The 27,379-nt window shown below is 42.2% G+C and overlaps 1 long non-coding RNA gene across 1 annotated transcript in view; it reads right to left on the bottom strand.

The window, feature by feature from the left end:
* The window catches only part of LOC132498402 (uncharacterized), a 128,111-nt gene that overhangs the window by 100,048 nt on the left and 684 nt on the right, over positions 1–27,379 (bottom strand). The window lies entirely within an intron of this gene.

Genomic DNA, 27,379 nt, shown 5'->3' with positions numbered 1-27,379 from the left:
ATACCCACTCACCTTAACTATGAACCTGCCTGTAAATATATACTCTGCCTTAAGATATTAGCTAACAACAGAATGAAGATACCAAAGTGGCTTATTTGCTTCATCCTTACATCATTTTTAATTCTCTTTAGCGGTTTATTTTATAATGTACGTAATATGTTAGTATAACAGGGCTGATGGGACTGTACAATCAAAACCTGTGTGGATGACTTCTTGATCGCCAACCACAGGGCCTCCGCAGGAACTCTGATGGGGATGGTTTATGTTCTGCTGCCATCTCGTGGCGAGCAAACTGGGAACGTGCATTTGGGAACCGTGGGGAGGATTGGTTTGGATGAGTGAACTCCAAATTTCTCGGGATTCTAGAGGCCAAAGAATCTGAGTTATCAAGCGTGTCACTGCCACAACACCTGGAAAGTTTCACAACCCAAACCAGTCTCAGGCCAGAGTCTTATGACCTCAGCAGGTAATCTCACTTCTTTGGACCCCTCTTTCCTTACCTGTAAAACGTTGACAACTTTCTAACTCTAGATGAACTGCAAAAACACTTCCAGGGCCTCCCTGGTGGCGCAAGTGGTTGGGAGTCCGCCTGCCGATGCAGGGGATATGGGTTCGTGCCCCGGTCTGGGAGGATCCCATATGCCGCGGAGCGGCTGGGCCCGTGAGCCATGGCCGCTGAGCCTGCGCGTCCGGAGCCTGCGCGTCCGGAGCCTGTGCTCCGCAACGGGGGAGGCCACAACAGTGAGAGGCCCGCATACCGCAAAAAAAAAAAAAAAACACTTCCAGTTCTAAAATGGCTATGATATTAATCATGTCATTTTTTATTTTACTAGTTTCCACACTCTTATTTACTTTCATTTCTCATTCCCTTAAGAGCTCTAACATCTCAGAGTTAGTGCCCCTTTCTCTGTTTCTATCACACTGTGTAAACATCTGACTCTTAGAGTGCTTGCTAGGTTAGTGTTTTGGTTTGTGTTGTTGTTGGTTGAGTTTGGTTCAATTTTATTTCTTATTTTGATAGAACTATAGATTCACAGGAAGAGGGGGGAAATGTACAGGGAGATCCAGTGCATCCTTCTCAACCTCCATCAATGGTAACATCTTACACAACCATGGTACATGAGCAAAACCAGGAAATTGACTTTAGTGCAATCCACAGAGTTTATTCAGATTTCACCAGTTTCATATGCACTTACGTTTGTGTGTGTGTGCGTGTGTGTATAACTTGTTCTTATGGAGTCTGTTATTTTAGATTCTCCGGCTCCTCGCATAGTGCCTGGTAGATAAATAACTTCCCTCGAATGTTGGTGAAGGGAGACAGAGGATGAAAGGAAAGAAGGATGAGGAGAGGGAAGGGCAGAAGGGACTCCTGTTGATGAATAAAGTAAATCAAACAATCCACAAAGTAATAGCCATGCTTAAGTCATTTTTTCTGAGATAACATGGTAGATCAACGTTAAAACCCAGCTTTTCTAGAATTAGTCATTTCTTTTAAATATTACCCAATAGATTTTTATAATCCAATCTTCAAGACATCCATGCAAGTTATAGACTCTTGGAGTTTCTGGAGGCCATTCCAGTGGCTGATGAGGACCTACTAATGTGCATGTTTTCTTGTTCTTTTCGTTTTTTAACACCATTTCTAAAAGTGCTGCTGAGGGCTTGTTTTACAGCAGATCGTGACTTTACTCTCTGAGCCTCAGTTTTTCCACCTGAAAAATGGCAAGTGTCCCTCTCAGAAATGATATGCTAGTAATTCTGTGGTTCCATAATATCAGACTTCCTTTTTAGAACTACTCTTTTTATTACAAATAAAATATCAAATATGAATGTATCTGAACGTATAAATATTTGCTTGTAACAAAAATATTTTAAAAGCATTGAAAAAGTAAATTCAAATCACCTATAATCTCATACACTGATGATGCAGTATTAATGTTTTTACAAGTTATCTGATTTCAGTTCTTTTTAAACCTGTTCATTTCACTTTATGTATGTGTGTGTGTCTATACACACATACAAATACCTATAGAAAAATAATATATTTAATTGGGAATCAAACTGTACTTGAAGTTTTGGGGCTCTAAGATCCCCAGAAGTTTTGAGCTGTGTGTCTTTTTCTATTTAAGTTATCTCGAGGGTACTGCCTCAGATCATGAAAGTCTTCCAGTATTTGTAGACTATTCCATAATTCTGACATATTGTTAATATATTTAATCATTTCCATATCGTTTGACATTTACTCTCCCCTGCTTTTTTTCCTACTATGAATAAACCTGATATGAACACGCTTGTATGATTGTATAGTCAAAGCATATTTATTTCTTTAAGACTCTTGATACAAGCCTATATTGATGAATAATATTCCAAAAAGGTAGTTACAACTTACATTTCTGCTAAGTGCAGATGCATACTTTCATTACACCTTTGCCAAAATAATTATTATTTTTAAAACGTTGCCTAGGGCTCCCCGGGTGGTGCAATGGTTGAGAGTCTGCCTGTCGATGCAGGGGATACGGGTTCGTGCCCCGGTCCAGGAAGATCCCACATGCCGCGGAGTGGCTAGGCCTGTGAGCCATGGCCGCTGAGCCTGCACGTCTGGAGCCTGTGCTCCGCAACGGGAGAGGCCACAGCAGTGAGAGGCCCAAGTACCGCAAAAAAAAAAAAAAAAAGCTGCCTAAAATTTTATAGTTAGAAAATTATATCTCCTTGTTTTTATTTATATTTAAAAGCTAATAAAGCTAAACTTCTGTGCGCTTATCAAATAATATTATATTTATCAAACAGCATGGTATTTTATTTGCAAATTCTCTGTACTTTGCCCCTTATTTCCATTAGGGTGTTAGTGTTTTGTTAGTAATGTCATATTAATTTATATATTATGGGTATGAAGCCTTGTTATATTTGTTGTTCAATTTTTGCCCCTAATATTTATGAAAACTATCTACAATTTTCTTAACATCTCTTTCACGTTATTCTCAAAAATCCATTCTCTAGAATCACTTAAATATTTATGTACTTTTTTCCTTTCACTTATGATTTCAGTTTTTTTTTTTTTTTTTGGTATGCGGGCCTCTCACTGTTGTGGCCTCTCCCGTTGCGGAGCACAGGCTCCGGATGCGCAGGCCCAGCGGCCATGGCTCACGGGCCCAGCCGCTCCGCGGCATATGGGATCCTCCCAGACCGGGGCACGAACCCGTATCCCCTGCATCGGCAGGCGGACTCTCAACCACTGCGCCACCAGGGAGGCCCTCAGTTTTTATATTTAAATTTTAATACCTAAGAAGTGACTATGGTATGAGGCGAGCTACTGTAGCATCATTTTTTCCTGACTAGTTCTTCTTCTCGAGAATTTAGGAATCTACCTCTTGCTTGTTTCCGCCATATTTAGACTGGAACTACACCATTGGCTTTCCTGGGTCTCCAGCTTGCAGGCAGCAGATCGTGGGACTTCTCAGCCTCCACAACTGCATGAGCCAATCCCTCATGATCAATCTCTTTCTACATAGGTATATAGATTCTATTAGTTCTGCGTCTCTGGAGAACACCGACTAATACAGTAGAGAAGAAGGAGAAATAAATAACTGCCATAGAGTGTGATCAGTGACACAAAAGAGGTAAGCACTTGTTACAAGAGAAGGCTGAGAAGATGTCTCTATGGGGATCAAATGAGATCTGGGAAGGTTTCACAGAAGACACAATGCTCGAGGTAGGAATACTGGGCCTTCAATACAAATACCGGGACCACTCACACCCTCCAAAATGTTGCTGGTGAGCACCCGGTCTAATCCAGGGTTTCTCAACCTCAGCCCTATTGATACTGGGGACTGGATGACTCTCTGTGATAGTGCTGTCCTATGCATTCCAAGATGTTTAGCAGCGTCCCTGGCCTCCACCTACTAGATGCTAGGAGCACCTGCTCTCACACATACCTGTGACCACCAAAAGTGTGGTGGTCACAGACATTGCCAAATGTCCCCAGGGGGCCACAAAGAACCCGGGTTGAGAACCACTGGTCTAATTCTGTCTCTTCTCTTTCTGAGAGCAAAAATGAAAGTCTGGATAATGTAAGAGAGCACAGGACTCTCAGGCTTCAGTTGGTTACCCATCCTCCCCAGAGACAGTGTAAATAGTCCTGCAGTCCTTAAAGAAAAGCTTCTTTAGTCAACACAGCCTACAAGGAAGAATCGCATGAAGAGAAGGTTGTCCCATACTCCTTCTGAAAGATTCAGAGACTCTCATATTATCAGCTCCTTCACTGGCAGCACAGCATGAATAAAAAATGTTTATGCACAAAATGTATATATCCATAGAAGCAGCCCATTTTATCGAGTTATTTACAGCACCATGGTATTCTAGTACCACAAGTTCATTGGAAATTGTTTAGGTCAGTAGTTACTAAACTCTAGTGCTGCTTGGCAAATGTGCAGATTCCCAGGCCCTGCTCTACCCTCTTGCTCCCTGCAGTGAGGAGGAGAGCCTGGGAATCTGTTTTTGGTAAGTGCCCCAGATGGTTCTTCCGATCAGGGAAATTTAAACAACACTGTTCTAGGGCGGCCTTTCATGTCCCCAGAGGAGACAGCTGAGCACCAAGGAAGTGATTTTCCCAGGATCCCCCAGGTGAAAAGTGACAGATCCTGGACTCTGGCCCCAGAGCTCTTTCCCTTTCACCAACCTGAGGCCAGCAGGGTCAGTGAATCCCTCAGGAAGAAGGCATGGAAAGGGGCTCTCTCAGGTGGGGTGGCAGGAGGGTTCAGAAGTGGGTTAAGCAAATCACCTGATTTTATATAGGTCAGGGGTCGGCAAAGTTTCTCTGTAAAGGACCTGGGAGGAAAGAGCCTCGACTTTGCAAGCCCTGTGATCTGTCTTAAGTGGATGTGGGTTTGAAGCAGTATAGACAATGCCTAGACAAATGGGCATGTCTGGGTTCCAAAAAACACTGTGTTTACAAAAAACAGCATACTGTGGTTTTCTCACCCTTGATATAAATGACATTTGGCAAAAGAAAAGAAAAAAAAATCAAGAGTAGCCTTGAAAGGGGTTGAGGGGGAACAACTGGTAAAGAAGGAGGGCTGAAGTCTGGTCAGTAGTCCAAGAATTGCAAATAAAAATTTTATGCTACTCAGCAATGTGTGTCTTAAATGACCTTCGACAGGATAAAATGTCAATAAGTAAACTAGATAAACTGCTGTCCTTGTTTGAGTTCTCCAGAAGGCAACCCTGAAGTCAGGAGTCAAGAAAAATACTCTTAGGGAATTAGGGATGTGAGACAGAGAAGGGCAATGAGGTAATGCTAGATTCTTTTCAAGTTCACTACCACTGTGGGCTTAACACTGTAGGGAAGCAGAAAAGTAGGAGTTTTATGGTGTTATGTCAAATATTTAAGTCTTTAAGCCATTTTGAGTTTATTTTTGTGTATGGTGTGAGGGAGTGTTCTAACTTCATTAATTTACATGCGGCTGTCCAACTTTCCCAACACCACTTGCTGAAGAGACTGTCCTTTCTCCATTGTACATTCTTGCCTCTTTTGTCGTAGATTAATTGACCCTATATTTGTGGGTTTATTTCTGGGCTCTCTATCCTTTTCCATTGATCTATGTGTCTGTTTTTGTGCCAGTACCATGCTGTTTTGATTACCATAACTTTGTAGTATAGTTTGAGATCAGGGAACTTGATAACTTCAGCTTTGATCTTTCTCAGGATTGTTTTGGCTATTTGGGGTCTTTTGTGATTCCCTACAAATTTTAGAATTATTTGTTCTAGTTCTATGAAAAATGCAATTGGTAGTTTGATAGGGCTTGCAATGACTCTGAAGATTGTATGGGTAGGATGAATATTTTAACAATATTAATTCTTCCAGTTCATTAGTATGATATATTCCATTTATTTGTGTCTCCTTCAATTTCTTTATCAGTGTCTTATAGTTTTCATTTTAACACCTTTGTTAAATTTATTCCTAGGTATTTTATTCAATTATAGGTGTATGAAAATGCAACCAATTTTTGCATATTAATTTTGTATCCTGCAACTTTACTGAAAATATCCCACTTAATTATAGCATATGATCCTTTTAATGTACTGTTGAATTTGGTTTGCAAATATTTTCTTGGGGATTTTTGCATCTGTATTATCAGTGATATTGGCCTATAATTTTCTTTTTTTCTTTTATCTTTGGTTTTGGTATCAGGGTGATGCTGGCTTTGTAGAATGAGTTTGGAAGCACTCCTTCCTCTTTAATTTTTTGAATAATTTGAGAAGGATAAGTATTAACTCCTCTTTCAATGTTCGGTAGAATTCACCTGTGAAGCTGTCTGGTCCTGGACTTTTTGTTACTGGGAGTTTTGAATTACTGATTCAATTTCATTACTAGTAATCAATCTATTCAGATTTTCTATTCCCTCATGATTCAGACTTGGAAGATTGTATACTAGACATTTATCCATTTCTTCTAAGTTGTCCAACTTGGTATATAATTCTTCGTAGTAGTCTCTAATGATCCTTTGTATTTCTGTGATATGAGTTGTAACTTCTCTTTCATTTCTCATTTTATTTATTTGGGGCCTCTTTTTTTCTTGATGAGTGTGGCTAAAGGTTTGTCAATTTTGTTTATCCTTTCAAAGAACCAGACTTTAGTTTCATTGATCTTTTCTATTGCTTTTTTAATCTCCATTTATTTCCACTCTGATTTTTATTTCTTTCATTTTACTAACTTTGGGTTTTGATAGTTCTTCTTTTTCTAGTTCTTTTAGGTATAAAGCTAGATTGTTTGAGATTTTTCTTGTTTCTTGAGCTAGGCCTGTATCGCTATAAAGATCCCTCTTAGAACTGTTTTTGCTGTGTCCCATAGATTTTGGAAAGCTGTGTTTCCATTTTTTTGTCTCAAGATATTTTCTTATTTCCTCTTTGATGTCTTCATTGACTGATTGTTTAGTAGCATATTGTTCAGTGTCCACATGTTTGTGTTTTTTCCAGTTTTCTCCTTGTAATTGATATCTAGTTTCATACCATTGTGTTGGAAAAGATGTTTGATATGATTTAAATCTTCTTAATTTTATTGATACTTGTTTTGTGGCCTAACATGTGATCTATACTGGAGACTGTTTATGTACATGTGAAAAGAATGTGTATGCTGCAGTTTTTGGATGGAACATTCTGTATATATCTATTTAGGCTATCTAGTCTAATGTGTCATTTAAGACAAATGTTTCCTTATTGATTTTCTGTCCAGATCTATTCATTGATGTAAGTCAGATATTAAAGTCCCCTATTATTATTGTATCATTATCAATATCTCCCTAATGTCTATTAATATTTGCTTTACACATGTAGGTGATCCTAAGTTGGGTACATAAATACTTACAAATGTTATATCCTCTTGTTGGATTGACTCCTTTACTATTATATAATATTCTTCTTTGTCTTTTGTTACAGTCCTTGTTTTAAAGTCTATTTTATCTGATATAAGTATTGCTACCCCAGCTTTCTTTTTGTGTCCATTTGCTTAGAATATCTTTTTCCATTCCTTCACTTTGAGCTTGTCTGTGTCTTTAGATCTGAGTGAGTCTCTTATAGGCAACATATAGATAGGTCTTCTTTTTTTATCCGTTCAGTCACCCTATGTCTTTTAATTGGAGAATTTAATCCACTTACAGTTAAAGTGAATATTAATAGGTATGTACATATAGCCATTTTGTTGACTATTTTTTGGTTGTTTTTGTAGTTCTTCTCTGTTCTTTTCTTCTTCTCTTGTTCTCTTTCCTTGTGGTTTAGTGATTTTCACCTTTAGTATTATGTTTGGATTCCTTTCTCTTTATTTTTCGTGTACTTATTATAGGTTTTTGGTTTGTATTTACCATGAGGTTCATATATAACAATCTATATATAAAGCAGTCTATTTTAAGTTGATAGTCTCTTAAGTTTGAGTACATTCTAAAAGCACTATATTTTTACTTCTCTCTTCCACATTTTGTTTTTAATGTCATATTTTACATCTTTTTATTTTGTGTATCCCTTAACTACTTATTGTAGTTATAGTAGATTTTACTACTTTTGTCTTTTAACCTTTCTACCAACTTTATAGTTGACCCACTGCCCTTACTATATATTTGCCTTTACCAGTAAGATTGTTTTCTTTCATACATTTTCCTATTACTAGGTATGGCCTTTTTTTTCTACTTAAAGAAGTCCCTTTAACATTTCTTTTAAGGTTGTTTTAGTAGTGATGAACTCTTTTAGTTTTGCTTGTCTTGGAAACTTTATCTCTCCTTCAATTCTGAATGATAAGCTTGCCAGATAGAGGATTCTTGGTTGTAAGGTATTTTTCCTTTCAGTATCTTAAATATATCCTGCCACTCCCTTCTGACCTAGAAAGTTTCTGCTGAAAAATCCACTGATAGTCTTATGAGGGTTCCCTTATACTTAATTAGTTTTTCCTGTTTTTTAAATTCTCTCTTTATCTTTAACCTTCAACATTTTAATTATATGTGTCTCAGTATGGATCTCTTTGAGTTCACTTTGTTTGGGATTCTCTGTACTTCCTGGACCTGGATGTCTTCTTCCTTCCCCACATTAGGGAAGTTTTCAGCCATTATTTCTTCAAATAAGTTTTCTACCCCTTTCTTTCTTCTCCTTCTGGGACCCCTATAATATAAATGTTAGTATGTTTGATATTATACCAGAAATCCCTTAAATTATCCCCATTTTTTTCAATTATTTTTTCTTTTGGCTATTCCAGTTGGGTGATTTCCATTACCCTGTCTTCTAGATCACTGATCCATTCTTCTCTATTATCTCATCTGCTTTTGATTCCCTCTAGTGTATTTTGTTTATTTCTGTTGTATTCTTTAGCTCTGATTGGTTCTTTCTTATATTTTCTAACTCTTTGTTGAAGTTCTTCTCCTGGATTTAGTGAGCATCTTTATGACAATTACTTTGAATTATTCATCTGGTAGATTACTTATTTCCATATCAATGAAGCGTTTTTCTGAGGTTATGTCTTGCTCTTCTGTTTGGCACATGTTTCTGTTTTCTTATTTTGCTTGGCTCTCTGTGTTTTTTTCCTAAGTATTAGGCAGTCTTGAAGGAGTGGCCTTGTGTAGGTGATGATCCTTCTCATTCAAGCCTGCCCTAGCTCTTGACTGTCTCTCAAATCTTTGTGGCTCTCTATACAACCTGATTTTTTTTTTTTTTTGGCCATACCCCACAGCATGCAGAATTTCCCTGACCCAGGATGGAATCCGTGCCCCCTGCAGTGGAAGCACAGAGTCTTAACCACTGAACCACTAGGGAAGTCCCCAACCTGATTTATTCTTGATATGCCCCTGTCAAGGGTGTGCCGAGACCTGCCTGTGTTCCATGGCAAAGACTCTCATTTAGCACCCAGTTTCAAGCTGATTGGAAGCCAGACCCTCAGGTAGCAGCTGTTAAAGTACACAGATATATACAGTCCTGTGGGGTCACAATTGTAATCTCTGCTGTCCTCTGGAACAGGAGATCTGGAGGTGTCCCCTGGATGACAGTTGCAAAAGTCAAAGCTCCTGATGAGGGTATAAGCTCCTTTCTGGGGAGTCTCACTGAGTTGTAGCAAGGCTGAGGGGGTACACAATGATGGTGTTTCCCAGCTTACATTCCCTGGGAGTGCCTCCTTAGCCTCTAGGTGTGCGGAAAACATGAAGCCTGTCCCTCAGGGTGATGCTCCAGGCTAAGTAAACAGGCCTTTTTCATAAAAAGACTGGGATGTGTTTCAGTCTGCTGTCAGTGTGGTGCCCTGGGGGTGGTGACCTGCCAAGAACTGTATTGTTGATTATTACAGTCCTATGGAGCTCAGGAACATCAGCCTCTTTGACCACCAAGTGCAGACAATCAAGGGGTGTCCCCTGTGTGGACTGCATGTAACTCAGCAACTGAAGAGTGTAGGGGTTAGGACTTGCTCTCTTGCTTCAGAAAGGCAGGAAATGACTTGACTGCATGCACCCACAGGTTTCAGCAATGCAGCAGGAGAGAGCCTTGTATGTACAGGTATCAGTTTTAACTCCAGCCCCAGCCAGGGAGTGGGGAAGTGCTACAACCAACAGGGCTTTTGGTTTTAGCAAGGCTGTGGGAATAATGCTGTGACTGCTCACCCATATCAGAGCTCTCCCACCTGTGCTAGGATTGTTAGGTGGGAAGCACAACAATGGTGTCCACCAGTGCCTACATCTCCAGGGACAATTTCTACCATCCCCTGCCCATCCAGCCAATGCTTTTAGCTTCATAAATGACTCCCCTTCACATATAGTTGCTGCACTTTTCAAACTGCTGCTATTTTACTGCGTCTCAGGGTGAATGAGACCACAGGCAAGCTTTTTAAGAGGGCACTTTGAGATCTTTGGTTATCAGCTCCACTGGTTTTCTAAGCCAGACAGTTTGAGGGCTCATCTCTCTGGTGTATATTCCAGGGGACAGGGTGCCTGACGTGGGGTGTCAGCCCCTCAGTCATCCAGGAGAAGCAGCCATCTGGTGAGATCCCTCCCTATTGTGTGCCATCACACCAAGGTGAGGTTTTGGCAAGAGTGTTTCTCTGCCTCTCCTACCCCTCTCAATGTGGTCCTTTTTATCCACTGTTGTGGAGCAGGTGTTCAGCCAGTTCTCAGGTTCTTTTCAGAGGGAACTGATCCACATGTAGCTGTATATGTGTTGTGTCTGTCAGAGGAGGTAAGTTCAGACCCTTCCTATGCCATCATCTTGGTTCAACTGCCCTCCCTCTAAGTTTTAGTCTCTATCTGCAAATGGGATGGGGATATTTAAACTTTCCTTGATTGCTTATTGTCATGAACATTATAAGCAGTCAAAAATAATACCTATTATTACCGTTTTGGTATTTCTGCCAAGCTATGAATATTTCAACACTGAAATCACTCAGTATCACTCAACACTGAAATCACATGGACTAAAAATCAGGGTTTAGTCATAATGAATATCAGGGTAAGAACTCAGAAAACCATGTGTATTACTCAGGGATCTCCAGAGAAACAGAACTAATTAGATAATAGAGAGATAAACAGAACTAATTAGATAATAGAGAGATATACAGAAAGAGATTTATAGTGAAGTATTGGTTCATATGATTATGAAGGCTAAGAAGTCCCACAGTCTGTAAGTTGGAGTCCCAAGAAAGCCAGTGGTATAGTTCTAGCTCAAACCTGAAGGCCAAAGAACCAGGAGAGCTGACAGTGTGAGTCCCAGCCGGAGTTCAAAGGGCCCAAGAACAAGCACCACTGATGTCCAAGGGCAGGAGATGGATGTCCCAGCTCAAACAGAAAGCAAATTTGCCCTTCCTCCACCTTTTTGTTCTATTCAGGCCCTTAACATATTGGATGATGCCCACCCACATTGGTGAGGGTGATCTTTACTCAGCCTATCAATGCAAATGCTAATATCTTCCAGAAACATCCTCACATAGATACCCAGAATTAATGTTTCATCAGCTTTCTGGACATCCCTTAGCCCAGTCAAGTTGACACATAAAATTACCCATCACACCATCCTCCAAGAGGTTAGTGTTGAGTGTTACTTTATCAGAAGCTTCGTCTGTTTGGAAAGCGCCCACCTATATTTTAGAACAAGAGCTCTGAAGAAGCGCAAAGCAGCAGCAGCCTAATGGAACTCACCTGGTTATGGAGAGGTCATGTGAACAAATCTTCAAAAACATACATTACCTACTTTTAGATGAGAACTTTTGGCCCATGTGAATATTAGAGTGTTTAAACTAACAAACCTCATAGGGTCTGTAGTAGGTTATATGGCAAAAAGAAGCATCCATGTTTTAACCCCCAGAACCTGTGAATGTGACCTTGTTTGGACAAAGAGTCTTGGCAGATATTAAAGGTCTCAAGATGAAATTATCCTTGATTATATAACAGATGGCCCCTCAATCCAATGACAAGTGTTGTTCTAAGAGGCACACAGAGGGGAGACAGAGGAGTAAGAGGAGACAACCAGGTGAAGATGGGGCAGAGATTGGAGTTATGCAGCCACAAGCTGAGGAATACCTGGAAGAAATAAGGCAGGACTCTCCCCTATAGCCTTCTTAGGGAGCGTGGCCTCCAGAACTACAAGATGATAAATTTGTTGGTTTTACGTCACTCAGTTGGTGGTAATCTGTTATGACAGCCCTAGGAATCTAATATAGTATCTAAGAGCAAAAGAAACCACATTCGACGCAAAAGGGAGGGGATATGGGAACATATGTATATGTATAACTGATTAAATTTGTAAAAAAAAAAAAAAAAAAAAAGAAACCACATTCAATTCCAACAAACGATTTGAGTTCATCCGGAGTCACGTAAGGAAAACTATAAAATGATAGGAAGAAACGTTGAGCATAGTAAAGGATACAAAGTTTAGAAATCACCAAAAATATGTCAAAAATTTTAAACCCCAAAAAATTAAGTTTTTTTAACTCAAAACAAAAATGAAGTGCCTGTGCTCATACATGCAATTATGCAGTCCTTTGAAAGAAAGCTATGATACATTCTGTTTATAGAGCATTTCAGTAACTGCTGTTGTTTTCATTGTGTTGTAAAAGCTGTCCAGCCCTCACCATAAAGGCCTTATCATTACAGTGCAATTTGGCCCAACTGCCAACATCTGCGCCTCTTTACCTGGGGTTTCCTCTGGCCACCAGAGCCTGCTCTGCCTGGGACACATGGCAAGGTGGAGTGCTGGGAAATATAAGGCCCCAGGAGTATCCGTCAAGCAGGGTTTAACTGGAGTTGAGGTATACACTCCCCCAGGCCCCAAATCTTGGCTGGGATCCTCTGACCATTCAGTCACCGGCAGGACTAAGCCCCAAATGCCTAGAGCACTGACCTGCTCCACGATGGCTGCTTCCCTTCCCATCTCCTCTCCCTACTCCCCAACCACTGTCTCCTGGGATCACCTCCCAAATAAACCACTTCCCCTTAAACCCTTGTCTGCGGGTCTGCTTCTTGAGGAGCCCAAACTAAGACAGGTTGCAAAAGCACTGAGCTGGAAGCAGTTCAGAACCAAAAAGCATAACACGAAGCCTCTGTCTTCTTTAAGAATTCATTTTGAACCACCTGCCGATTTCATTTTAACATTAGAAAAGGATCTAAATGTTAAACTGGCCTTGCTTGACATCAACATCTGCCACATTTCTTCCAAGGAGATACACACTGAGCTGCAGAACTCCTCTCTTTTTCTCAGCCTCAAACCCACCTTCCGTCAAGAGGTGAGTTCTAAACCCAAAATATATCTCACATCAGTCCGCCACTCCCCTTTGCCACTGCCACTTCTTTGCCCTGACTCATCCCATCGCCACCTCCTGATAGACTGGCCATCACCTGCTAGGCTGTCACAACAGCCTCCTGACTGGACCATCCCCTCTTCCACTCTGGACTCTTGCAATCTACTCTTTGCAGAGCAGCTAAAGAAATCACCTAAAAACATAAATCAGTTAGTGTCACTCCCTTGAGAGAAATCCTCAGCAGCTTCCCACTGAACATAGAATAAAATCCCAACTCCTCTTGGCCTCCAAGATTTCCCCAGCTTCCATCTTAAGCCACTGTCCTCTCTCAATGCTCCAGGAGCCTCAACTTCCTCGCAGTTCCTAGAATGGAGCCAGCCTCTCCCAGCCTCCAGAACTCTGTGCTTCTCCTTCCCTCTTCCTCAGATACTCTGCCCAGACTCCGTATATAGGACTCCTCCATATCTTTCAGCTCTCCTTCTCTGAAGGTCTTCTCCGATGACCTTCTCTAAAATCATCCATCCATGTAACCCCACTGTATCATTCTCTAGCATTTTACCTTGTTTATTTCCTTCACAGAACCATTAACAAGTGCGATTTGTTTCATTTCTTTGTTATTCATTCATTCAAAGAAATATATACTCAGCCCTTATTATGTGGCAGATCCGGTCCCCCTGCCAGGTGTGGGAGGTTTACAGTGATAAAAAACAGCCACAGCCCCACCATCACTAGGGGAAGGGTCTACTGAGAGAGATAGTTTTTAAAAAAATAATAACACACGCAATTTAAAAACTGGCAAAGTGAGAAGTGTTATGTACAGGGTACCATGAGACCTCTAACTAGAAAAATTTGGCCTAGTTAGGGAAAGTATCCCCAAGAAAATAAAAAATGATCTGAGGGTCTCTGCAGGAAAGGGTTAAACTCAGCAGACCTGGGTTGTTCAAACCCTGCACATTCCCAAGAAAGGTTAGGATGGGCCCTGGAAGATGAGCTCTGAGCCCTTTGGAATGCTCTGCCTGTCAAGAGTGCTTCTGTATGCCTGAGGCCCTGGGCCACGTGGTACCAGTGTGATCAGGTAGTTGATGTTAACAGTATGATTATGGAGAATGCCAAGTTTTTGTGCTGGAAGGTTGGAGTCTGAGTAGCTGAGGTCGGTCACAAGGTACTGCAGGCTTACGTACAGTCTTCAGTTAAAAACCCTGAACAGCCACTTGGGCGAACTTCCCTGGCTGGCACCACTTTACTCGTGTTGTCATCATTGGTGGGAGGATGAAGGGTGTCTGTGCAGCTCCACTGGGGAGAGGACACCTGGAACCTCGCACCCGGTTTCTCCTGGACTCTGTCCCGTGAGCCTTTTCCATTTTCCGATTTTAATCTGTTTCTTTTCACTGTAATAAGCCATAACCATGAATACAATGGCTTTTCTGAGTCCTGTGAATTCTTCTAGCCAGTCATCCAGCCTAAGGTTGGTCTTGAGGCCCCCAGACACAGGGCTAAAGAGAGCATTCAAGGCGGAGGAGACAGTGGGCCCCCAAGCCCTGTGATAGCCCCGAGCACAGCAATGCAAGAAGCCTGACCAATGCTAGTTAGGTGGGAGGGGACAGGCAAGTGGGAATGCGATACAAGATCCCTGCATTCTCTCTCCACCGTGAATGGCAGCCCCATAAGGGTGGACATGGACCACGCTTATGTACCAAGGCATCCCTAGCACCTACCATGATGCTTGACACATCGTAGATGCTCAAAAAATATTTGTTAAATAAATGGATAACAAAGGAACAAATAAATAAATGAGTGAGGGAATGAATGAATGAATCTGGGCTTTATGTTACATCCTATAGCAAAGGTAATTATTATTTTTTTAATATAGCTGATTTACAATGTTGCGTTAGTTTCTCACGTGCAAAGGTAATCATCATTGATCATTGTTACCCATAATCATTTCTCAATAACTCAAGCTTGCTCAGTCAGATGTAATTACCTGGATGATACAGTTGCAGCAAGACAGTCAAAACACTAGAAAAAAAACTTATCTTAAAAGATTTCAACCTTCATCTGAAGTTTGCAGATGATTTCCTGAATGTGTTGCAGTAACACATGGAAAATGTAGAATTTACCTGCAGGATAGACTTTGAACTTGCACAGTAATAAAAGCTCCTTATAACTTCCCAACTTTTATAACTTTCCCCTGAGTTAAGTAGGGGAAAGTTAAATGGGGTCATTATTGTCCCCATTTTATAGACAAGAAACTACAAAATTACTGCTTTGTCCAAAGTCGCAGGCATATTAGTGGCAGAGCAAAGACTGTACTTCTGGACCTTCCAGATGTTCCTGGAAAGGAGCTCATTACCTTCATGGAAAAGCAGATCGTAGGAGAGGAAGGGAGATGCGGCCTTGGGTAAGGTCAGGCTCTGACGCTCACTAGCTGAGTGACATGGACACATCCAAAGAAAATTCCTGTTGAAGCCTGTGCATATAATTACTGGTGCAAGGATGCATACCTAGCTTTCATTAGATTCTCAGAGCCATCTGTGACCCCAAAATGGTGAAGAACAGCCAGTATCTATTTGCGTGGTCAGTTACCAACAGGATAAGAAATGGCTGTGTTCAGGTTCTGGAGTGTGACTGGTTCAGAATCCAGTTCAGCTATTCCTAGTTCTTTCCTGAAGTCTGTGGCTCAGCTTTCTCATATTTAAAATGGGGGTGAAAGAATACAGACCTCATGGAGTCACTGTGAGGACTAAACAAGATAATGCCTGTAAAGTGGACAATATAAGGTGCATCTCAATAAATGTCAGCCACTGCCACTATTCTCCCAACTCATCCAACATGGAAATCTGTGGCGTCATTGTGAGTCATCCTCTCCCTCACCCACAGCGTTCAATCAACAACAACTAGGACTGATTTTCAACCTGAAACTCCTCAATTCATTTACCTCGCTTTCACCCAAATTTCATTTCTCTAATCAAGGTCCTAGCCTGTCTTCCAGAAGACCTCCATGCTTTGCCACCCTTGAATCCTCCCTCCACTGGGGTGACCAGTAGGCACTAAAATCCTAACATGACTTAAGACTCTAAGACCTTGGCCTAAACAGGGCTCTTCACACCACGCTCCAAGGGGCCTCTTGAGTGGCTGTGGGGAGGTGAAGCCCCTGCCATTCTTACTTGAACCAAAGCAAGGCAGGCGTGTGGATTCTGTACACCGGCCTTCCTCCCAGTGTGAAGAAAGGGCTGCACTGCTTCAAACAAACAAAACAAACAATCAGACCAAAAAAAAAAAAAAAAAAAAAAAACCAGACAAGCAATCACACCCACCACTCTCTTTTGAAAAGTGGCGTAAAAGGTCCTAAACACCATTGCAACATGGTCCCCAGCTGCATCTCTGCCTTTTTCTCTATTTCCACATCACTCCCCTCTGCCTATATCATTGATCTAGATGATCCAGGACAGTGCTTTTCAATTTTTCTAGTCTCAGGATCCCTAAAGTATTGAGCCTCCGTATTGCTTTTTCTATTACTACTGAAACAAATTACCACAAATTCAGTGCCTTAAAAAGAACACAAATGTATTATGGTACAGTTCCGGCAGTCAGAAGTCCATAATGGGCCAGCGGGGCTGCATTCCTTCCAGAGGCTCTAAGGCAAGTAATTATGATTCGTTCTGATGCAGGACATCCCTGAGTCAGGCTTTGCAAAAACAATTTCTTATACTAAAAGCCCCATTCCATGGAGCTAGAAGTACTTAATTTCAGTTTTCACCTTTGCCATTAATACCCAACTGCTGATGCCAGAGTACCTGTTCCAAGCAGCACCGCTGTCTTTTCTCCCCTTTCTCCCTCCTGCTGTTGGAGTCACCAAAACCGTACATCTCAGAACTGCCGCTAACGTCATCTGGAATCTGGAAATGGCCCCCATTTGTCAAGCGCTTCCTGTGTACCTGGCATTTGTTACCTCATCCTGTGCTTTCTCCCCTTCAGTCTTCACCACAGCGCCTTGCCAGAGGAATGGTCATTATCCTCGCTGGACCCGTGAAAGGGGACATTCAGAGAAGCCATGTGACTTCCCAGCTCATGCAATGAGAACACAGGGTTCACTGATCTGGAGAACAGACACCGTCCCCCACCACACAGCTGACGGTCTCCGCCAGGGTGACAACCCCTCCACACGGGGCTCCAACACAACTGCGCTGTTTCAGACAGTTCTTGTCCAGGAAGATGAAGATCCACATAACTCTGTTCCGGGAACTTTCTGAAAATCCACGCATCCAAACTATAGACTATTCAGCTAGCCCACATCGGGGTGAATGGGCCCTTTCTCGGAACTCTCAGCTGAGGTCATCAAACCGCTGCTTACTCTGCAAGGCTCACTTCTAAATCACACCTCACCACGCGCAGCAGTCCCCCACCACTGTACCTCAAAGTGTGTCCCCTCACTGTCAGGCCCCTGCTTTGAAAGACCCACATTAACCAGACCCCTAAAACACTATCAATGTCCTGCCTTTGAAACGTCACTTCCCCTTCTGTGATGTTCCTAAGACTGGCAATGTAGTGGTCCCCCTACTGCCATAAGCAATGTGTTTGGACTTGCTTGATCAACAGGTTATTTTGACCGACAGTCAGAATAAGAGTCGACAGTCAGTCACTGGTTTCTCAAGCAGCTTGTGTGCATTCCCAATGTGCATCCACGTTCTCTTCAGGTCCCTTGAGCAAGTAAACCTTCACAGGTACCTTGTCCAACAAAGCAGTGAATCACCGATGGTACATCTATGGGAACCCTGCCTCAGAGTCAATCTGGTTCTGCTCCAGCCTCCAGAGTATAAATCCTAGACTTCTAGACTTCTCTGGTCCCCTTGTCAGTTTCCATCGTATGCTACAGCCACTTAGAGTCTATCCAAGAAAAGATCTAGAATTGCCTTGAAGATGCCAGTTGCACTAAAAATACACCTGGCATTTAAGGGCTGGGACAGAAATGAAATTCCCTGGGTCCATATACCAGTAAGCTTCCACTGCATAACAAATAACCACAAAACCTCACTGTCATACAACAATAGGCATTTACGTTTCACACTTTTGAGCTCAGCTGAGGTTTGGCCTGGGGGTTTTGCTATCTTAGCTCAGCTCAACCACATGTCTGGGAGTTGCCTGACTCTCAGCTGATCTAGACTGGCTTCGACTGAGGCTACTGGGAGTGACTCAGCTCGGCTCCTCTTGTCTCTCACCCTCTAGCAGGCTATCCTTGGCATGTTCTCATGGTGATGCCAGAGGATCAGGAGATCAAGTCCCGCTGCTCAAGGCAGTTACAGGCCTCTGCTTATGTCACATCTGCTAACATCCCACTGGTCAAAGCCTGAGTTCAGGTCAAGCAGGGAGGGTACTACAGAGTTCTACAGCAAAAGGCACAGATGTAAGGAGAGGCAAAGAGTAGGGACCAGACGATGGCTTCTCCTCCAAACCTCTACCTCACAACACATGCTTCTGTACAGCTCCCCATAAAAAGTAAGTTCGTCCCATGAGGTTCAATCCCTGGGTTTCAATTTTACAAACAATTTGCTTAACAAATCAAGACAAGAAAGCAGACCCTCTTGCATTTTTCATGATTTCTTATTCCTATAAGATGTCATCCCTGTCAACCCCATCATTTAACAGATAAAGGTACTGGGACCCAAACAGCTGAAAAGACCAATGGAAGTTTACATAGTTCTTTGGAACAGAACTGAGTCTAAAGTTCAGATATTCTAAAACCTAGTCTTTGTCATTTCTACTATTTCTCCAGTTACCTTTGCCACAGCATCCAGAAAAAAGTCGTTTGGGGCTGACACGGTAGCACTTTAAATTGAGTTAAAAGAGAGAAATCCTTCTCATCCCACATAAACACCAACTGTGCGCTCTACCAGAAAGAGGCAATGCATCCCCAAAGCAATTTGCTCCCATAGAGTACAGGGATCTCCTCCAAACATGCACATGACCTAGTGCAATCCTAACTTGCAAAATCCAGAAGGTGAGCTCTCAAATTCACACTCAGCATACAACTCAAGTCTAGCCCGCTTGGTTCAGCATGCTCCCCAGGGCAGGCCTGCCCAGCTCCTGTTCAAATACAGCTTCCTTTTGCTGACAGCAATTGCGCCAGCTGAGCAACTCTTTTGAACCACACAACAAAAAGACACCAGAAGCGGCAGCTTTCAAGATCTAATCTATGGGTAAGACCACACCTCCCCAGGCAAGCGGGGTGGCTGCCAGCTGTCGACGCAGGGCCATATTCCAGGGTGAAGCAGCCCAGAGCCTCTGCTCAGAGCCACCCCCTCGGCCTGATAAAGACCTGGCTCCATCCCACAGGCGACATTCCTCCACAGAGCAGCTGCACTTAGGTTTTCATACATCCCGTTGTCCTGTTGGTTTAATGAGGCCTCTTGGGCACTGTGTTTGTAAATGACAGTCATCGTAATGCCAAGGCCACAGAGACACAAACCATCTTGTGTTCTGCCATCTCAGAAGCTTGCACCATAAAAGGAAAATGTTTTTCACTTAAAAATAAAATACGATTGTAATAAAATCTACACGACTGTCTGGAATTTATTAATTTATTAATTCTCCTCTAGTCCGACAAGTCATTATAGCAAAGTGGTGAAAAGCATAAGCTTTGGAGACACAAACAAGTCCCACTCCACACTTGCTGAATGGCACAAGTTGTTAAACCACTTGGACCTCCAATTTTCTTGGCTAGGAATGGATATCAAAATTCCACCTTCCTGGGCTTCCCTGGTGGCGCAGTGGTTGAGGGTCCACCTGCCGATGCAGGGCACATGGGTTCGTGCCCCGGTCCGGGAAGATCCCACATGCCGTGGAGCGGCTGGGCCCGTGAGCCATGGCCGCTGAGCCTGCGCGTCCGGAGCCTGTGCTCCGCAACGGGAGAGGCCACAACAGTGAGAGGCCCACGTACCGCAAAAAAAAAAAAATTCCACCTTTCTCAAAGGGCTGCTGGGAGACTGAGTGAGGTCATGCGTGGACAACACTTAGCCTGACATCTGGTATTTTGTAAGATCTCAACAAATATCTATATAATTTAAATAAAACAAATGTGTGTGTGTATATATATATATATATATATATATATATTATATGTAATTTATCTTACCAAAATATATGTGATACTGGAAAACAATAGCCAAAATAAAGTGTGTGTGTGTGTGTGTGTGTGTGTGTGTATCACTATTAAATAAACCTCTTTACCAGGCCTTAATCCCTTCTCTACCAGATTAGAGAAAATGAGTTACTATTTGGAAAGTGATTACAAAATGATTACACGCAATGATAAGTGTTATATAATTGTCGGCTATTACCTTTATTCTTTTTGATCACATTGTTGTTATCATTATTGAAAAAGAAACAAACTATAGAACCTTTGGAACTGGAATTTAGTTAACTTGACCAATTGATTAACTAATGGGCTTCTCTGCTCTCCAATTTTGGGAGAAAAAGGAAGGTGAAACTTATAAGGGATGGAGATGAACTATGGTTAGAATTTGGTTAGCGTAGGGGTCAAAAAACTAGGACCACAAGGCAAATCTCGGCCACTGCCTACTTTGGTAAGTAAAGTTTTATTGAAATACAACCCCACTTATTTACCCATTGCCTATGGCTGCAGTACAATGGCAGAGATGAGTAGTTGCAAAAGAGATCTTATGACCAACAAACCTAAAATATTTACTCTCTGGCCTTTTACAGAGAAAATTTGCTGACCCCTGGGCTAGAAAGAAAGCAACAGGCCTAGAACAGCCTTTGGTACATAGTAGGTCATCAGTAAATATTTGTTGAAAAAAATGAATGAACTGAATAAACAAAAAGGCAGGAAGCAGCTGATTTACTGCTGGTCCTGACCTGTCAAGGGCTTCATGAAGTCACAACCACTTCCTATTGATGTGTCAGCTCTATTATTGTCCCAGGGAATTGTTTGAGCCATTGTTGGGAATGAATAGGGCATAAATATCACTTGTAAATCAGACACAACAGTACTGGGTCCCTGCCAGTGGGTTCCAAGTGTCCCATCCTCTACTCAAGCAGAAGGAGAGAGGAAGCTGGGAATAGCGGAAAATACCCTGAACTTTACATTGAGATAATATAGAGAACAGAGAGAGGAAAGGGGGCAGACTCTAAAATGTGCATTTTGTCTCTAGTTGTAGCAAAGGAAAAGGATGTGGCCTATTCCTAATCCTGCAAAACTCTACAGAGAGCAATAAGAAAAGCAGACCTCCACATCAGAGAGATCAGTGAACGCAGGCATTCTGAAAACGAAAACAAGATAAAAACTTCAGTTTAGATTTGGCTAAGGCTTGGGTTGGACTAAATTATTTGGACACAATTGTCTGCTAAAACTTGTATCAAAATCCGTAGCTGAGGGCCTCCCTGGTGGCGCAGTGGTTGAGAGTCCGCCTGCCGATGCAGGGGATACGGGTGCGTGCCCCGGTCCGGGAGGATCCCATATGCTGCGGAGCGGCTGGGCCCGTGAGCCATGGCCGCTGAGCCTGCGCGTCCGGAGCCTGTGCTCCGCAACGGGAGAGGCCACAACAGTGAGAGGCCCGCATACAGCAAAAAAAAAAAAAAAAAAAAATCCGTAGCTGAGGGGTCTAATCAAACTTACAAGCTTTTGCACAGCAAAGGAAACTATAAACAAAACATAAAGACAACCTACAGAATGGGAGAAAATATTTGCAAACGATGTGATTGACAAGGGCTTAATTTCCAAAATATACAAATAGCACATGCAATTCAACAAAAAAACCCAAAAAAACCCAATCGAAAAATGGGCAGAAGAACTAAATAGACATTTCTCCAGAGAAGACATATAGATGGCCAACAGGCACATGAAAAGATGCTCAATATCACTAATTATTAGAGAAATGCAAATCAAAACTACCATGAGGTACCACCTCACACTTGTCAGAATGGCCATCATTAAAAAGACTACAAATAACAAATGCTAGAGAGGGTGTGGAGAAAAGGGAATCTCCTACATTGTTGGTGGGAATGTAAGTTGGTGTAGCCACTATGGAAAACAGTATGGAGGTTCCTCAAAAAATTAAAAATAAAGCTGCCATATGATCCAGCAATCCCACTCCTGGGCATATATCTAGACAAAACTCTAATTCGAAAAGGTACATGCACTCCTATGTTCATAGCAGCACTACTCATAATAGCCAAGACATGGAAAGAACCGAAATGTCCATCGACAGATGAATGGATAAAGAAGATGCGATACATACACACAATGGAATACTACTCAGCCATGAAAATGAAATAATGCTATTTGCAGCAACACGGATGGACCTAGAGATGATCGTACTAAGTGAAGTAAGTCAGAGAGAGAAAGACAAATATCATATGACATCACTTACACGTGGAATCTAAAATATGACACAAATGAACCTACCTATGAAACAGAAACAGAATCACTAACATAGAGAACAGACTGGTGGTTGCCAAGGGGGACGGGGTTGGGGAAGGGATGGAGTGGGAGTTTGGGTTTAGCAGATGCAAACTATTATATAGAGAATGGATAAACAACAAGGTCCTACTGTATAGCACAGGGAACTGTATTCAATATCCTATGATAAACCATAATGGAAAAGAATATAAAAAAGGAATGGGGGCTTCCCTGGTGGCACAGTGGTTGAGAGTCTGCCTGCCGATGCAGAGGACACGGGTTTGTGCCCTGGTCCAGGAAGATCCCACATGCCGCGGAGCGGCTGGGCCCGTGAGCCATGGCCGCTGAGCCTGCGCGTCTGGAGCCTGTGCTCTGCAATGGGAGAGGCCACGGCAGTGAGAGGCCCGCGTACCACCAAAAAAAAAAAAAAAAAGGAATACATATCTATATATAGAGAGATATCTGAATCACTTTGCTGTACAGCAGAAATTAACACAACATTGTAAATCAACTATATTTCAATTAAAAGTTTTTTTAAAAATTCCTAGCTGAAATGTGAATGCCAGGTCTTCCCTCCTCAGAATGTGGGCTCTGCGCAGGCCCAGGTTCATCTTTGATCTCTGTTTCCACCCACAGAGCTTAGCACATTGCCCTGTGCTAAGGGGCCTTACATATGGGGCCTGAGCAAGACCAGATAAAGAACTGAAGCAAGTCTCAAAGAAATTGTGAACCAGCTGTCCCAGAAAGCTACTGAATAATAAGATTGACACCTGAGGATATCCTTGGTGAAGAGATCTGGAGCTGGATTCCTGGATCCACAGTTTGCATTAAGAATTTGGCCTGGTATCTCCCTCACCTCCCAGTACCAGTAACCTGAATTTCCTCCAAGAAACTACCCTTTCCCTATTCCCAGCCATGTGCTTTAGCTGATGACCCCTTTCCTAGTCCCAGGGATGGATCCTAATTGATTTACATGTATCACATCCCTCTAGCCATGCTGACAAGCTACTTTATAAGAAAACCACTAAAATCTCCACGGTTTTAGTATAATAGGGTTTATTCCTTGCTCACATAACTGATGGGTGACTTTCCTCCATGCAGTGATTTAGGGACCTGGCTCTTTCTGTTTGGTTGATCTGCCCACCTTATACACATGGCTCCAAGGTCGCCTCCAAGGTCGCCCTGGGGGTCATCTCCATTCCAGTCATCCAGAAAGGAAAGAAAGTATCAGGATCATGTCACTTCTACCCATATTTATCAGCTAGAATTCTGTCACAGGGCCACATCAAACTACAAGGGAGGTTGGGAAATGTAGTCTAGCTGTTTACACAGAAGAAAGAGATGCTTGATTTGGTAAACACTGAGTTGGTCTCTGCCACAGATGCATTTAACTTAATCAGAGCCAATGATGTGTGAAGATAGGTTTATGAGAATTCTGGAGAAAAGATATTCTCTTTTCCCATTGATTGGGTGGGAGTGGGGGGAGGGTGCCTGAAATCCTGGGACTATTAAGCAATCTGGAAATAGGGCTAGCCTGGAAAAAGCAGAGCTGAGACAAGGATCGTAAGTCATCATTCGAATCCTGAATCAAGCGATGCCTGAGACAAGCCTATCTTGGGAGTTTTCACTATTGAGAACCAATACATTCTTTTTTTTTTAATTTTATACTGGAGCATAGTTATTAACAATGTCACGTTAGTTTCAGGTGTACAGCGAAGTGATTCAGTTATATATATACATGCATCTATTCTTTTCCTTTCTTTTCTTTTCTTTTTTTAAATTTTTGGCCGCACCACAAGGCATGTAGGATCTTAGTTCCCTGACCAGGGATCAAACTCGTGCCCCCTGCATTGGAAGAGCAGAGTCTTAACCACTGGACTGCCAGAGAAGTCCCCATGCATCCGTTCTTTTTCAAATTATTTTCCCGTTTAGGTTATTACAGAATACTGAGCAGGGTTCCCTGTGCTATACAGTAGATATACATTCCTTTGTGGTTTAAGCCAGTTTGACTTGGGTTTTCTTTCACTTGCTACTAAAATTATCTAAGTTATACCATTACTGTTGGCTATCAAACTCCACTCTCCTCTCCTCTCAGTTCTATTGATGGCAAAGAGGCAGCAAAAAGAGGTTAAGAGTTCAGAATCTGTAGCTAAACTGCCTGGATTTGAACCCCAAGCTTGCTCTTGGGCACATGACATCTTTGTGCCTCAGTTTCCTCACTGATAAATGAGGAATAATAATAGTACCTGTGGCATAGGATTGTTGAAGATTCGTGAGTTAACATGTAAATGCTGAGAATAGAGCATAACACTGAGTAAGACTGTAGAAATACTTGTCATTATTATGCGGTGCTGTGCCAGACCTCTGTTGCTCCCACTGCCGACACTTCCAAGACTCCATCACCTTTTCAGCTACCTGATGCTTCCCCAGTCTCTCCTCTTTCCCTCCACAGACCTCTCTTCTCCACCCCTGCCTCTCCTACTATCTTAATTGGCATGGATTGTCGGGAAAAAAATCTTTTCCTACCCGAAACAGATCCACTAGCTCACCCTGCATGAAATGGACTTTTTGGACCTTCCAGGTGTCATATACTGGCAACTAGTGATACCCACAAGCCAAAACTGTCCAGGACGCAAAGCTGCATTTTCCATCTACTGGGACTGAAAATCCTCCCTTGGCAGGTAGCAGGAGGGGACCCAAGTACACAGTCCAAAATGCCACTTTCACTGTATTAAAATGTAAGGGACATAAATATAAGGAAGATAGGTATTAACAACATTAGCAAATGTTAATAATTGTTGGAACTGGTTTAAGGGTACATGAGGGTTCATCATACTCTTTAATCTCATATGTCTGAAAATTTATATTTTATGATAAAATTTTTTTAAAAAATGTAAGGGACATGAGGTGCTCCATGAACCAGAGGCAACTTTTTATTTTCTCAAGTCACCTGTCAAGGCCCCATGAACCTTATTTGACATGAAATCTAGCATCTCTTTCTAGAAGATTCCTCCCCACCCCATCTCCCCATAATCCGCGAACCCCAAGGAACTGTACAGTCCAAAAGCGGGGTTCACGTGGCTCCCACGCCCAGGCTGGGAGGAAAATTGGAGTCTCGGGACCTGTCATTGCCCCTTTTCGCCACACGGGGTCACTGTTCAAAACAGATGCTGTAGGTCCTCGCTGCCATAGCTTGCGAGGGTCCTGGTACCTGCGCAGGCTGTCCTGAACTGACTCCCCAAGGAAGTCCACCCTGATCCCCGTGCCAAGCGCAGCAAGCGAGCCTGTGGCACTCCCAGGGCGACCACTTTTAGGGATCGGCTCTTTCAGTCCACATGCTGAGCCGCCTTCCAGAACATCAGCCAACCCCAGACTCCCAGAATCAGGATTCCTTCTAGCATCCTCCTCAAGGCTTCACCATTTTTTCAAATTGGTTGCATTACGCCTCCTTTCTGAGGAGACCATCCTCCATGGCTCCGAGGTGTTGTGCGTTTGGAAGGAAAATTGCCCTCAGTGATTCCAGGCGGCACCTCTCTCTCGACAGAAAAGGGCACACAACACATTTAGAATCAGGCAGCCCATCCTGCGACAGGACCAAGTAGGTCTCTTGCTAATTCCTCGTGTGCGGGAAGGGAAGCGAGAAGGAAAGGAGCTTGAGGTCTGTGCAGTTCACCTCTGCCTGCCACCCTGTCCAGGTTTTTGTGGGCTCTCACTTCAAGAGATTGCTTGCCCTGCGTCTGCTAATACAACTCCTTCCATTATTTTTATTAAATCTACAGGACACGGAAGAAAATATAAATTTTGTGTTTCTTTTTGCTAAAATCCCATTGACTGTCCTTTTTGGACTGTTTCGGATAGTCTGTGGACTATCAGGGGGTGGCTCATATGCCTTTAGAGCAGGACCACAAAGGACCACAAAATGAGCCACGACTAAAGGACATGAGATTTTTTTTAACTTTTGTTTTTTACCTAATCTGCATCCCAAAGCATGTGGTAAGTGATTTTTTTCATTATAATTTTTTTAATAACCTCAAAGCATACAAAATTTAGGTAATCCTTATACAAATATACACTGTATTATAACAAATGCTGGCAGTAGGTGTATTTTTTTAAGAATAGGATTAAAATATCAGATCTTTGCTTTTTCAACTGCCTGAGGTTTCTCCTCCCTGTTTTTCCTTCTTCACCTTCTTCTCCTGCTGTCTTCCTCCCTCACTGTCTCACACTTTTTACCCTCTTGAGATTTCATTTTTTTGTTCCCTTGATTGTTGGCCATATCCAACTGAAATGTTTTAATCAATTATTTATTGAATAAAATATAATATTCCTGTTCTTTAAGAAACAGCTTTAGTGAAACTTTTTTTTACATCAAAGACACAAGCATACACCAGATTATGAAAATGTAAGGGCTAAAATTATAAAAAGTTTCTAAAAAAATCACAGGGGAAAAGTTTCATGACATTGATTTGGCAGTGATGTGTTGGACATGACACAAAAGTAGAATCAAGAGAAGAAAAAAACAGACACATTGGACTTCATCAAAATGAAAAGCGATTTGTACATTAAGGGACAATACCAACAGAGTGAAAAGACAACCCATGGAATTCGGAGAAAATATTTATAAGTTATACACATGATAAGGGATTAATATCCGGAATATATAAAAAACTACAACTCAACAACAAAAGACAAACAACCTAATTTAAAAGTAAAGGACT

This window comes from Mesoplodon densirostris, chromosome 11 (assembly GCF_025265405.1).
Source record: "Mesoplodon densirostris isolate mMesDen1 chromosome 11, mMesDen1 primary haplotype, whole genome shotgun sequence".
In the NCBI taxonomy this organism is placed as follows: Eukaryota; Metazoa; Chordata; class Mammalia; order Artiodactyla; family Ziphiidae; genus Mesoplodon; species Mesoplodon densirostris.
Note: the sequence above shows the minus strand (reverse complement) of the source record. Positions and strands in the feature narration are given on the sequence as shown.